The following is an 11,441-nucleotide window of genomic DNA, read 5'->3' as shown; positions in this document are numbered from 1 at the left end:
CTAAGTTACCTTCTAGGAGGTAGATGGTTTCTTTCAGCACCAAATAATTGACCAAGGACTACGGAACAGGTCACCAATCCTTTGGGTAACATGACTGAAACTGTGCAAGAAGCTCATCTAATGGCATTAAAAGTTTACCACAGCAGTTTCTTCCTGAAATCAGAAAGCTTTTTTCTGTCTGCAGTAAGTTTTTGATCTGCTTATATGTGTTTGTCTTATGTCAAATATTCCAAGTGAACTTTGATCACTAAAGGGAAAATGGATGGCTCTGCTGACATTGTCAGTAGCTGGGGGACATCTGCAGTGCACCTGATTAAAATGAAGTACATTTACAATATCCTACATTATCTGCATCTTCACCGGAGGTATAAGAAGCAGTGAAGCCTCCATATGGCCTAGATCCATCCGTGAAAAAAATGACTTTCATTGTGTTTCCTGAAGATTTAATCTCACTGCTTACATTCACACTACTACACAGTTTCTCTAGCTGGGGTAAGTTACTTCTAATGCTATTGAATACCTGTTGGAAAAAGAGTTGAACCTTTAGACACACAATCCATCTTACTGCATATTTCCTAGGAGGTGATATTCCTAGCCCAGACCCACTTCCTTCTATGGGAACCCTGCCCTAAAATGAATGACCTAACAATGCAGGTTTCTATCCCAGTGCCACAAGCCACTATGTTACCCTGAACACATTTTGTGACCTCAGGGTGATTTCACTAGAATGGAAGTATTGCAGTAATGCCTTCCTGCCATGTGGTGACAGATTAAAAGCTGCTATACACTTTGGAACTGGAAACTGAGCTCCCAATGTAAAGGAGATAAGCCATCATGCTTACAATATGTTGTGCAGAGCTCACTGGTGGGCAGTTTTTCTTAACAATGCATCAGGACTTTTGTTATTTGTAAAGGAAGCTTAAAGGTTAGTTTCTGATGATTTGATGTATATAATAAAGCAGATATTTTTATTTTAATATTTATTTATTTATTTATTTATTTATTTATTTATTTATTGAGATGCGGTTTTGCTCTTGTTGCCCTGGCTGGATACAATGGCATGATCTCAGCTCAGCTCACTGCAACTTCTGCCTCCCAGGTTCAAGCGATTCTCCTGCCTCACCCTCCCAAGTAGCTGGGATTACAGGCATGCACCACTGTGCCCAGCTAATTTTGTATTTTTGGTAGAGACGGGGTTTCACCATGTTGGTCAGGCTGGTCTCGAACTCCTGACCTCAAGTGATCCACCTGCCTCGGCTTCCCAAAGTGCTGGGATTACAGGTGTGAGCCACCACGACCAGCAAGCAGATATTTTTAAATACCTTGAAAAGTAATTTGAAAAAGCAATCTCCATATGCAATTAAACATAATAGTTCTTTCCTCATTAGTTATGGATTCAAAGCTTCAATTTTCTCATTTGAATTTTTAAGAATGGGTTATTATTGACTCCAAAATATTAAATAATAACTGTAGTCATTCACATAGTTACAATAATTGGCAAACATTGCTCCAATGCTGTACAAAATAAAAAAAATTTAGATGAAATAACTAAACAATAATTCATTGATTGAGTGATTGATATTCCAGTGTTTAAAAGGATTTGAATGACTCAAGATTAGAAATAATGACTCAGACTATGGCACTAAAAGTTACACAGTAGAAGAATGCACTCCACAACAAAACATGTCATTTTTTAAAATTTACTATAATTAATTAAATTTAGCTGTCTGGGGGCTTCTGGTCTAAAGTGTCTTCCAGCTCACGCGACCAGAAGAAGAGTTTGCTATCATTTACCGAGCAGACAAAAATGCCAGTCTTGCTCATCATCTACTTAGTCTGTCTTATCCAATCAGCACAACACCCTCCCAAGCAGATAATAGTATCCCTGTTTTCCAGATTAAGATACCAGAATTCAGAATGATGATGTAATTTGCTGAAGTTCAAATAATTACTAATAATAGAACTGGGATTCAGACAATCCCTCTGATTCCAAACCATGAAGCAGTGTATAAAGAAATAGATGAGGACAAATATTTCTATAACGCTGAAAACAGGAATGGGCATCACATTGCCAAAATCAAAAGGGATTAGAACCAACTGAAAGGTTAATGGGACATGTTGGAAACCATGATCAATGGCTGTTATCCTGCCTCTGAGTCTGCCTTTGGCGTAGAATCACAATGACTGAACATGTTATAGTCATCCATTTATCACATGGACTTCTGCTGTTAGAAGCAACCAGAATGCAATTCCCATCATTGTGCTCTAATCCCTTTTGTACTCAGAAACTACAACTCTCAGAATACAAATGGATGGGAAGTAGGCACGTGAGATTTAGGACAGGCTATAACATTTGCTATGAACAGGGACAAAATCAGATACAGGTCATATTGTAGGACACACCGGGTGGCATAGCTTTTCATTTTCTCTGTCTGTACAGAGAGTCAGATAGGCAAGTGGGTTTGGAGAAATTTTAGGCTCAGACCAGCTGGATAAGGCATTAGCCACGAAGCAGTGCAATGAAAGTTAATGCTGCCTCTGCACCGGCAGATCTTCTTTCTTCTTTACTCTTTTTTTTCTTTCTTCTCCTTCTTCTTTTCTCTTTCTCCCTCTCCTTCTCAATCTCCTCCTTCTTCTCTTTCTCCTTCTTCTTATCCTTTTCCTCTTTTCTCCTTCTTCTTCTTTTTTCTCCCTCCCTTCTCCCTCTGTCTCTTTCTCCCTCTCCTTCTCCCTCTTCTTCTTCTCCCCCTTCTTCTTCTCCCCCTTCTTCTTCTCCCCCTTCTTCTTCTCCCCCTTCTTCTTCTCCCAATTCTCCTCCTCCTTCTCATCCTCCTTCCCCTTCTGCCTCTTTCGTCTTCTTCCTCTTTTTGGCAAGTTCTCAATCAAGTAGAGTGTCAGCAAAGGCCGACCCACATGCCCTTGTTTGGAGCAGAGTAAAGAGGAACCAAAATAAACATTGAACATATAAAAATATATTTCAGAAAAAGGAATGTGGACATTATACTAAAGATTCAGAAAAAAAATTAATTCTGAAAGTGATTCCTTGCTGGAGTTTTAACCTCCCCAAGAGAAAAGTCCGGTGGATATGACATTTGTAGATTTGTAGGTTTCCTTATTTAAAGAGTCAGGGCACCCTCATGCATACAGAGATGCCAGTCATCCTTTTGGTAATTCATTCTTAAATATGAATGAACAGCCAAGGATCAGCAGACATTTAGGGAACTGACTAATGTAAAAGGCAGAGACCAATATGAGTAAACGGGAGATAGGAACATGAAGAAAACTGACCCCAAATAAGCAACACAAAACTTCAAAATTACTATTAATATATTCATGTATATATTAATATAGTAAACATGTAAAATATTTAAATATATATTTTTCAAAGAACGATGGTAAAATAAAGATAATTTCAGGTATATCATTTCTTTAAAAATGTATTGCCCTTGCCCATTTCCTTGGGGAGCTACAAGAGGGTATGCCTCATCAAAAGAGGAAATTAACCAAGAAAGGGACGTGCATAGCATCACAAAGCCAGCTTTCTAGCCCAAGAGCAGAATGAAAGAACTTGCAAATCTGCTGGCAAAGGTAAATTCTGAAATGATAGCTAGCATCAGGCTTGCAGCTGTGGACAAAGGCTCAAGGAAGGATATTACTGAGGAAAAGAAATGGAACTGATATGTTTTACTACAGAAGGTGAAGATGCACACCCAGGGTGGAAAAGGTGTGGAAGAATTAGTGATCAGTGCTTAAAACCCAAGAAAATGTAAAGAGGACACAATTATTATTATTCCTTGGGAAAACAAAAGCAAATGTTGCCATAGTACACTACTTGGCTCAGTTGTGAATGGTGTTTATGTAATCATGGTAATGTCAACTAAATGACAATTTAAGCAAAAGCTGTGACATATGTATTTTGGGAGACATTTGGGAAAGTATATAAACTGTGCATACCCCATGTGCATTTGTGGTGGCAGAGGGCTAATTCTCATCTTCCAGAGTAGGATGTGGATAGTTAATGTCCGAAAAAGCAAGGAGTAGTAGAATAGGAATATTATATAAAAATAATGACATAAAATCCACCGGCAGTAGCTGCAAGAGTTATAAGTTGATAATTAAGGGGTAGGGAGATGACAACTAAGATCTGCTTTGGAATTTGTGGTTGTGGCTATAACTTTTATCTTTATTTGAGTTCTAAAACTATGACTGTTCATATTCTCTTTCCTAAAGGACATGTGAATACTCCACTTATAAAATTCCTAATAATCATTATATTCAGTATGATTTAAACTATGAAAATAATTTCAAAGGTAAAAAAACAACTGTTCACATATACATCAAAATTTTAGTAATAGATGAGTAGAATTAAAAATATCTTTATATTTTTTATTTTCTGAACTCTCCAAATATTGCTCAATAAGCATCCATTATATTTATAACCAGAAAAATAGACTAAAATTAGAATTCAAGTGGATTTATATCACATAATTACAAGTACATAAAATATGCTTTGCCAAGAAGAGATGAGAAAATGCATCAAAATATGATATAGTGGGAGTGGTTAGTATTTTTTCTACTTCATCTCTGTTTATATATATTCAATCAATAATGGGAAACAAAGTTTCTTTATAATAAACAACCTTAGTCCAAAATTTCCTGTCTCTGAAATAAAAGAAAACACACTTGGTTTCTTATTTTCAAGATCTGAAAGACAACAGTTCAGTCCTTCAGATATTAGAACTTGGAAATAAAATCTGAAGGTTGAAGGAGATCATTTTAGGGCGATACAAAGTGGTCATAAGATACAAATATATTTCATATTTTTGAAATTGTCTACCCAACAGAAGACAATTAAACTGAAAACAGAAGTGGCTTCTTATTAAAGGGATAATGATAGTACCTCTAACATCCATTCATTCGACAACTATTTATCTCTATTATATACAGGCATTGGGGATTCAGTGAGTCCCCAGCAGTGAATGAAACTATGGCTTGACCTCAGGGAGCTTACATTCTAGTGGGGGAAGCAGACAATAAACTGATGAACAAATCAAAATGATGTGTGGCAGCAGGTGTAAAGTGCTGTAAAACAACATGGCAGAGAAGTGGCAGGCCAGGGTGGGGTCTCTAATATAAGGTACTTACACCGTATGGATTAAAAGACATTCAAGCAGAGACTTGAATGAAGTGAGGGTGTGGAGCAGGCTGCCATCTGAGCAGGGGCATTCCAGATGAAGGCAACAGCTGGACAGGGAGCATCTCAGCACATTCAAGGAACGGAACGGAGGCCAGGTGGCTGGACCCCAGCGAGCAGAGAATAGGGGAGTTTGAGATAAGGCAGATAGGTAGAAGAGGGAGGGGCAGCAGATAATGCTGGCCAGGTGGGCCACAGGTGCAATTTGGGATTTTCCTCTGAGTGAGATGAGAAGCCATTAGAGGATTTTCAAAGGGAGCAACATGATCTGATTGAGGCTTGAAACCATCACATGCTGCTGTGTTGAGAATGTAGAGAGTTGAGAATGGAGGCAGTGGGACCAGGTGGAACTTACTAAAATAATCTAAGTGAACGGTGGGGGTGGTAGTAGTAGATATAATAAGTAGTTTGATTGTGGATTTTTTTTATTTTATTATTATTATACTTTAAGTTTTAGGGTACATGTGCACAATGTGCAGGTTTGTTACATATGTATACATGTGCCATGTTGGTGTGCTGCACCCATTAACTCGTCATTTAGCATTAGGTATATCTCCTAATGCTGTCCCTCCCCCCTCCCTCCACCCCACAACAGTCCCCGAAGTGTGATGTTCCTCTTCCTGTGTCCAAGTGTTCTCATTGTTCAATTCCCACCTATGAGTGAGAACATGCGGTGTTTGGTTTTTTGTCCTTGCGATAGTTTGCTGAGAATGATGGTTTCCAGTTTCATCCATGTCCCTGCAAAGGACATGAACTCTTCTTTTTGTGGATATTTTTAAAGAGACACCCAACAGGACTTGCTTATAGATGCCATATAGGGTGTGAGAGGAAGTATTCCAAAACAGACATCAAGATTTTTGACCTTAGCTACCAGAAGTTTGGAATTATTTACTGAGATAGCATATACTGCAGAAGGGGCAAGTTGGGTGGAGAAATGTACTAATATTAAACCAATCTACCTATCTACACACACATATGTATGTGTAGCACTTCACAGTTAACAATCTATTTGTTATTCACACTCAGGGATCTCATTTGCTTTCTTTCACTGCAGGAAGCTGAGAGTGCTGAGGGCACATCTGAAACCACTGGAGGTTGGCGACGTGGAGGTCAGGTAGTAGTGCTCTCCCACCAGGAGTCCCTCTGCACACCTGGAGAGAGCAGTCATTATGCAGGACAACCCATCTGCTCAGAACTTTCAGTGGTGACTTGTGGTGTGACTCTGCTCCCATTCATCTATGTGCTGCTGTAGGCTTAGCTTCCCACAGCCTCCCCAGCTTTGCCATTTGTCATTATCATTCACTCTTAATATTTATTCTATCTATGACCCTGATGCACAGAGTGATAGCTGATAGTCTCTTAAAACAACGTTTACAATTATTTTGACAGTTTACCGTGCTTTGTTCTCTCAACAATACTTAGAATTTGTCTGAGTTATAGTTGCATAGACGGCAATTTTCCTGACCTAGTTTTCTGACTATGATTTATGGGTCATTAAACTCCTTAAATGATGGAATATAACATCTCAGGCCACAGGGAACACTTACTATCACATGCTCACTGTTGCAGGACGGATGCGTGGCCAGCCTCAGGTTGTTAAACGTTAGGGTGATCTGCCTTCCTTCTGGGGCGGTGATTCTCCACTCGTAGATCCGGCCATGAGGATTTAGGTTCGGGTAGCTGGGAGAAGTAGATGTTCCAGCAGAGCCCTGAAGATCCCCACCGCACTCTAATGTGGGGGAAGAAAGCCAAGAAAACTTCCAATCAAATCAAAATGTCTCCTTCCATCAGGAAAGCTCTCAAAATTCAGGTATTTAAAAATTATCCTTCTAGACAAAATTATTCTCCGTATTTATGTGTGTGAGGATTTCAGTGAACATATACATTCATTTCCTATCTCTATTAATATTTAACCCTGGCTTCCATGGATGATAGTCCACAGACAGCAATTTAATTATTATCATGGCCCAAGAAATATGAGAGACCAATGAATATAATGAACTTAAGAATCAGGAAAATCAGGTCGGGTGCGGTGGTTCACGCCTGTAATCCCAGCACTTTGGGAGCCCAAGGCGGGCAGATCACAAGGTCAGGAGTTCAAGACCAGCCTGACCAACATGGTAAAACCCTGACTCTACTAAAAATACAAAAATTAGCTGGGCGTGGTGTTGGGCACCTGTAATACCAGCTACTCAGGAAGCTGAGGCAGGAGAATTGCTTGAACCCAGGAGGCGGAGGTTGCAGTGAGCCAACATCGCTCCATTGCACTCCAGCCTGGGTGACAGAGTGAGATTCCATCTCAAAAAAAAAAAAGAATCAGGGAAATCAGCCAGGAGTGGTGGCTCACGCCTGTAACCCCAACACTTTGGGAGGCCAAGGCAAGACCCCATCTTTACCAAAAAAAATCAGGAAAATCAGAAGGTTAATGTAGGTATCTAGTTTTTCCAAACAAGATCTTTATTTCATCTGAGTTTGTTGGATTTGCAGTAAGGCAAATTCTGAGTAACTACAGGACTTTCTTAAGGCAGGCATTGCAGTATAACTCTCATCCTCTTATTATATCTCTCGTTATACTAGTTATTTTCCCTTACAGCATTGATCACAGCTGTAACTTTTTGTTTATCAGTGTGACTTTTTGATTAAGGTCCAAGAAGATAGGGGTCATGTTTTGTTTTGTTTTTCAAACTATTGTAACACCAGTGCCTAGCATAGTGTCTGTCCAATGTAGGTGATCAATGTTGTTTTGAATGAATCAATGAAATCACCATCTATGCTGGATTCAAATCGCAGTCTGAATCCTGAGGCAGTCAGACAGCCATCTATGACAAACCTGACCATGGCAGTATTGCTAGAAGTGTCTATGCTGTCAGGAATGGTGTTTGCACAGTATCTTCCCAAGATGTTTCCTGTGAGAGACAAATAATTAAATATATATGTCCAGGTGATTGATTTCTTTTAACCTCTATTCAAGGTGTCCTGCGTGTACAAAGAAAATAATAAAAAACAAGACCTTGCCCATGAAGAAATGTTAATCTCTCTCAAGAAAACAGGAAAACATGAATGAAAATTAACATATTCAAATATATGAAGAAGTGAAAAAAATGCAACCAGTTAGGGGAAGGATATCTCAGGATAATGAGGAAGGCCAGTTTTTTGGTTGAAAAAGTGGTCTGAGACAACAGAGTGACAAATATCTGCCTTATGCTACTGCCAGGAGACATGCATGACCCTCTGTCTGCCTCAAGCTATAGAACACCCCTCAAATAACAGCATGTGGCAATGGGATGTCTCAGCAGCAATAGGTTGCCTTCCCACTACCGTTGCTCTCCCCAGGTGGCCTCCAGGGTAGGCTATATGACACCTGGGCTCTGGACATCCATTGTTAATGGTAGAATTGAGGTAGAGAATCGCTGGTACTGCCCAAAGCCCATTAATCTGCACTTCTTTGCAGAGTATAGACATGCTTTGCCTTTCTTGGAAGTGAAGAAACTTCAGAGGCTGAATAAGTACATGCGAAAATAAACACCCCAAAGAGAGCAGATATATTTCACTAACCAGAAGTATGATAGTCCCAGGTCTCCACAAAGTCTTTTTCACAGCCAGAGGAATTCTGAAGGTTAAAATCTTCAAAAGAGATGGTGAGATAGTGTCTGGAGAGCCCCTGGAGATGCCAATCACAGAATAAGTTGTCTCTATATGGAAGCATTAGATGGCCAATGCTTTCAACAACACCACTTTGCCCTGTTACTCTTCCCCCACACTGAGCTGAAAAAAAAAAGAAAGAAAGAAAGAAAGAAAAGAAAGAAAGGATCCTATTACAAATTGTGTTTTTTTCATTTCACCAGCACATGTGAAAACTTTTAGGTGCCAAGTGACTATGAATTGAAGTTTTTAAAATTCTGAAAATGCTTAGTGCTTTCCTCATTATTTGAATTCTAGGGTTGATGTAAACAGAAGTGATACCACAAGTCCAATCCAATAATGGGAAACAAGATGACGACCAAATGGCACATTCTGTAATGTCACATTAATTCTTTTGGGACACTATGTAAGAGCTATCAGTTGCAAGCAAGTTTCATCTCAAGAACAAACTGGTAGACTCATCTGACCTGCCTAGAAGCTTGTGTTGATTCTAAAGACTGAACCCAAGCTCACCTGGAAGGGGGGACACCTGCTATACCTAGTTTTACTATCAACTAAACTTTCACTACTGTAACTGATATCTCAGGGCCTTGAAAATTACTATTCAATTATGTCTTATTAGCTGGATGTGGTAGCTAATTGAATTATATGCAGCTTGACCCAGGATATAACATGATCTATGGTGTAGTTAAATACTGTTACAACTAGCCTTTCTGAACTTTTGCTATATTAAATATTTGTTTGGTTTGTGTCTAGACCTATTAGATACTAAATTGTGTGCTATTGTGACCATACTATAGTGAATCTTCAACAAGCAAAGTTACTGCTCAATTTTTAAGTAAGGAGATCAAAATCCTGAAGAGACGTATTTGCTTTTTATCCAGTGACTGATTTGGCACTAGAGACTCAGAGAAAAAAAAAAAGCTTAATCATTTTATATATGATGAGGAATTCAAAGACATTGTTCTAAATATAGTTATCTGGTTCTTAAATAGTTGTATTACTTAAAGTAATAAACATACTGTAGTTCTTCCTTTTCCTTGGCGGATACATTCCAAGTCCCCCCAGTGAGTGCCTAAAACCTTGGATAGTACCAAACCCTATATAGACATATAGACAATTTTTTCCTACATATATGTACCTATGATAAAGCTTACTTTATCAATTAAACGTAGTAAGAGATTAACAACAATAACTAATAATAAAATAGAACAATCATAACAGTATACTGTAAGAAAAGTTATGTAAATGTGGTCTCTCAAAATATCTTGGTGTACTGTACTCACCTATTTTTTGGGCCTCTGTTTACCAAGGGTGTTGAAACCACGGAACATGAAACCATGGTTAAGACAGAACTACTGAATTTCATAGTAAGCAGAAGAAACAGGAGTTTGATTTAACTACACATATTTCTTCACAAATAAGTTAGAAAAAATATAAAATATTCAAGTTTACTAAGATTACATTTTAAAATAAAAATTAAAAGAGAAATTAAAGTTGATGACTGTGGTTTTAAGCATTTACACCCCTTACTTATTTATAGCATTAAAATATTTTTAAAATTATGCAGATAGAATGACTTCTTTTTAAAAAGTCATGGTTTTAAAAAAAGTTTTAACATATTCATCCTGTAACAACTCTTTTATTTAATATAAAAATGTTTTCCAGGGTTTTTATAGTTTTGTGTTTTACAGTTAAGTCTTCAATCTATCTTGAATTGATTTTTGTATATGGTATAAGGAAGGGGTCCAGTTTCAACCTTCCGCATATTGCTAGCCAGTTCTCCCAGCATCATTTATTGGATAGGGAGTCTTTTCCCCATTGCTTGCTTTTGTCAGCTTTGTTGAAGATCAGATGCCTGTAAGTGTGAGGCCCTATTTCTAAGCTCTCTATTCCATTTTATTGGTCTATGTGTCTATTTTTGTACCAGTACCATGCTGTTTTGGTTACTGTACCCCTGTAGTATAGTTTCAAGTCAGGTATTGTGATGCCTCCAGCTTTGTTCTTTTAGTTTAGGATTGCCATGGTTATTTGGGTTCTTTCTGAGGTCCATATGAGTTTTAAAATAGTTTTTTCTAGTACTGTGAAGAATGTCATGGTAGTTTGATAGGAATAGCATTGAATATGTAAATTTGGGGAAGCAGTATGACCACTTTAATAATACTGATTCTTCCTATCTATGAGCATGGAATTTTTTTTCATTTGATAGGGTGGAGGGTGGGAGAAGGGAGAGGAGCAGAAAAAATAGCTATTAGATACTAGGCTTAGTACCTGGGTGATGAAATAATCTTTATAATGACCCCCAAGGCACGAGTTTACCTATGTAACAAACCTGCACATGTACCCCTGAACCTAAAATAAAAGTAAAAAAATATATATAACCTATAGAATACTTGGCCTTGAATCCCACATGAGTGGGGCTGTTGTCAGAATGAAATCTCAAATAAATAACCTCTCCTGATGACCACTGACTGCTGGGCAAAGATGTCCCACAAAATTTGGAAAGTATTGGTATAGCTGAATCCACTCCATCCCACAACTAGAGGTAGTTAGAAGGACAGCTAAAGTGGAAAAAATTATGTTAAATTTACATGGTCAATTGCCT

General features: G+C 38.3%; 1 long non-coding RNA gene across 2 annotated transcripts; it reads left to right on the top strand.

Moving 5' to 3' along the window:
- The first annotated feature begins 748 nt into the window (after positions 1-748).
- On the top strand, positions 749-11,201 carry LOC129525156 (uncharacterized). Of its 2 annotated transcripts, none has more exons than XR_010135225.1 (4): positions 749-925; positions 6,249-6,308; positions 6,764-7,004; positions 9,134-11,201. It is a non-coding gene; the product is annotated as an uncharacterized lncRNA (long non-coding RNA). The 2 variants fall into 2 exon arrangements; XR_008669256.1 differs by having other exon boundaries at positions 8,166-11,201.
- Positions 11,202-11,441: the final 240 nt, after the last annotated feature.

This window comes from Gorilla gorilla, chromosome 8 (assembly GCF_029281585.2).
Source record: "Gorilla gorilla gorilla isolate KB3781 chromosome 8, NHGRI_mGorGor1-v2.1_pri, whole genome shotgun sequence".
NCBI classification, from domain to species: Eukaryota; Metazoa; Chordata; class Mammalia; order Primates; family Hominidae; genus Gorilla; species Gorilla gorilla.
The sequence above is the reverse complement of the archived record's forward strand: the minus strand, read 5'-3'. Positions and strand labels throughout refer to the sequence as shown.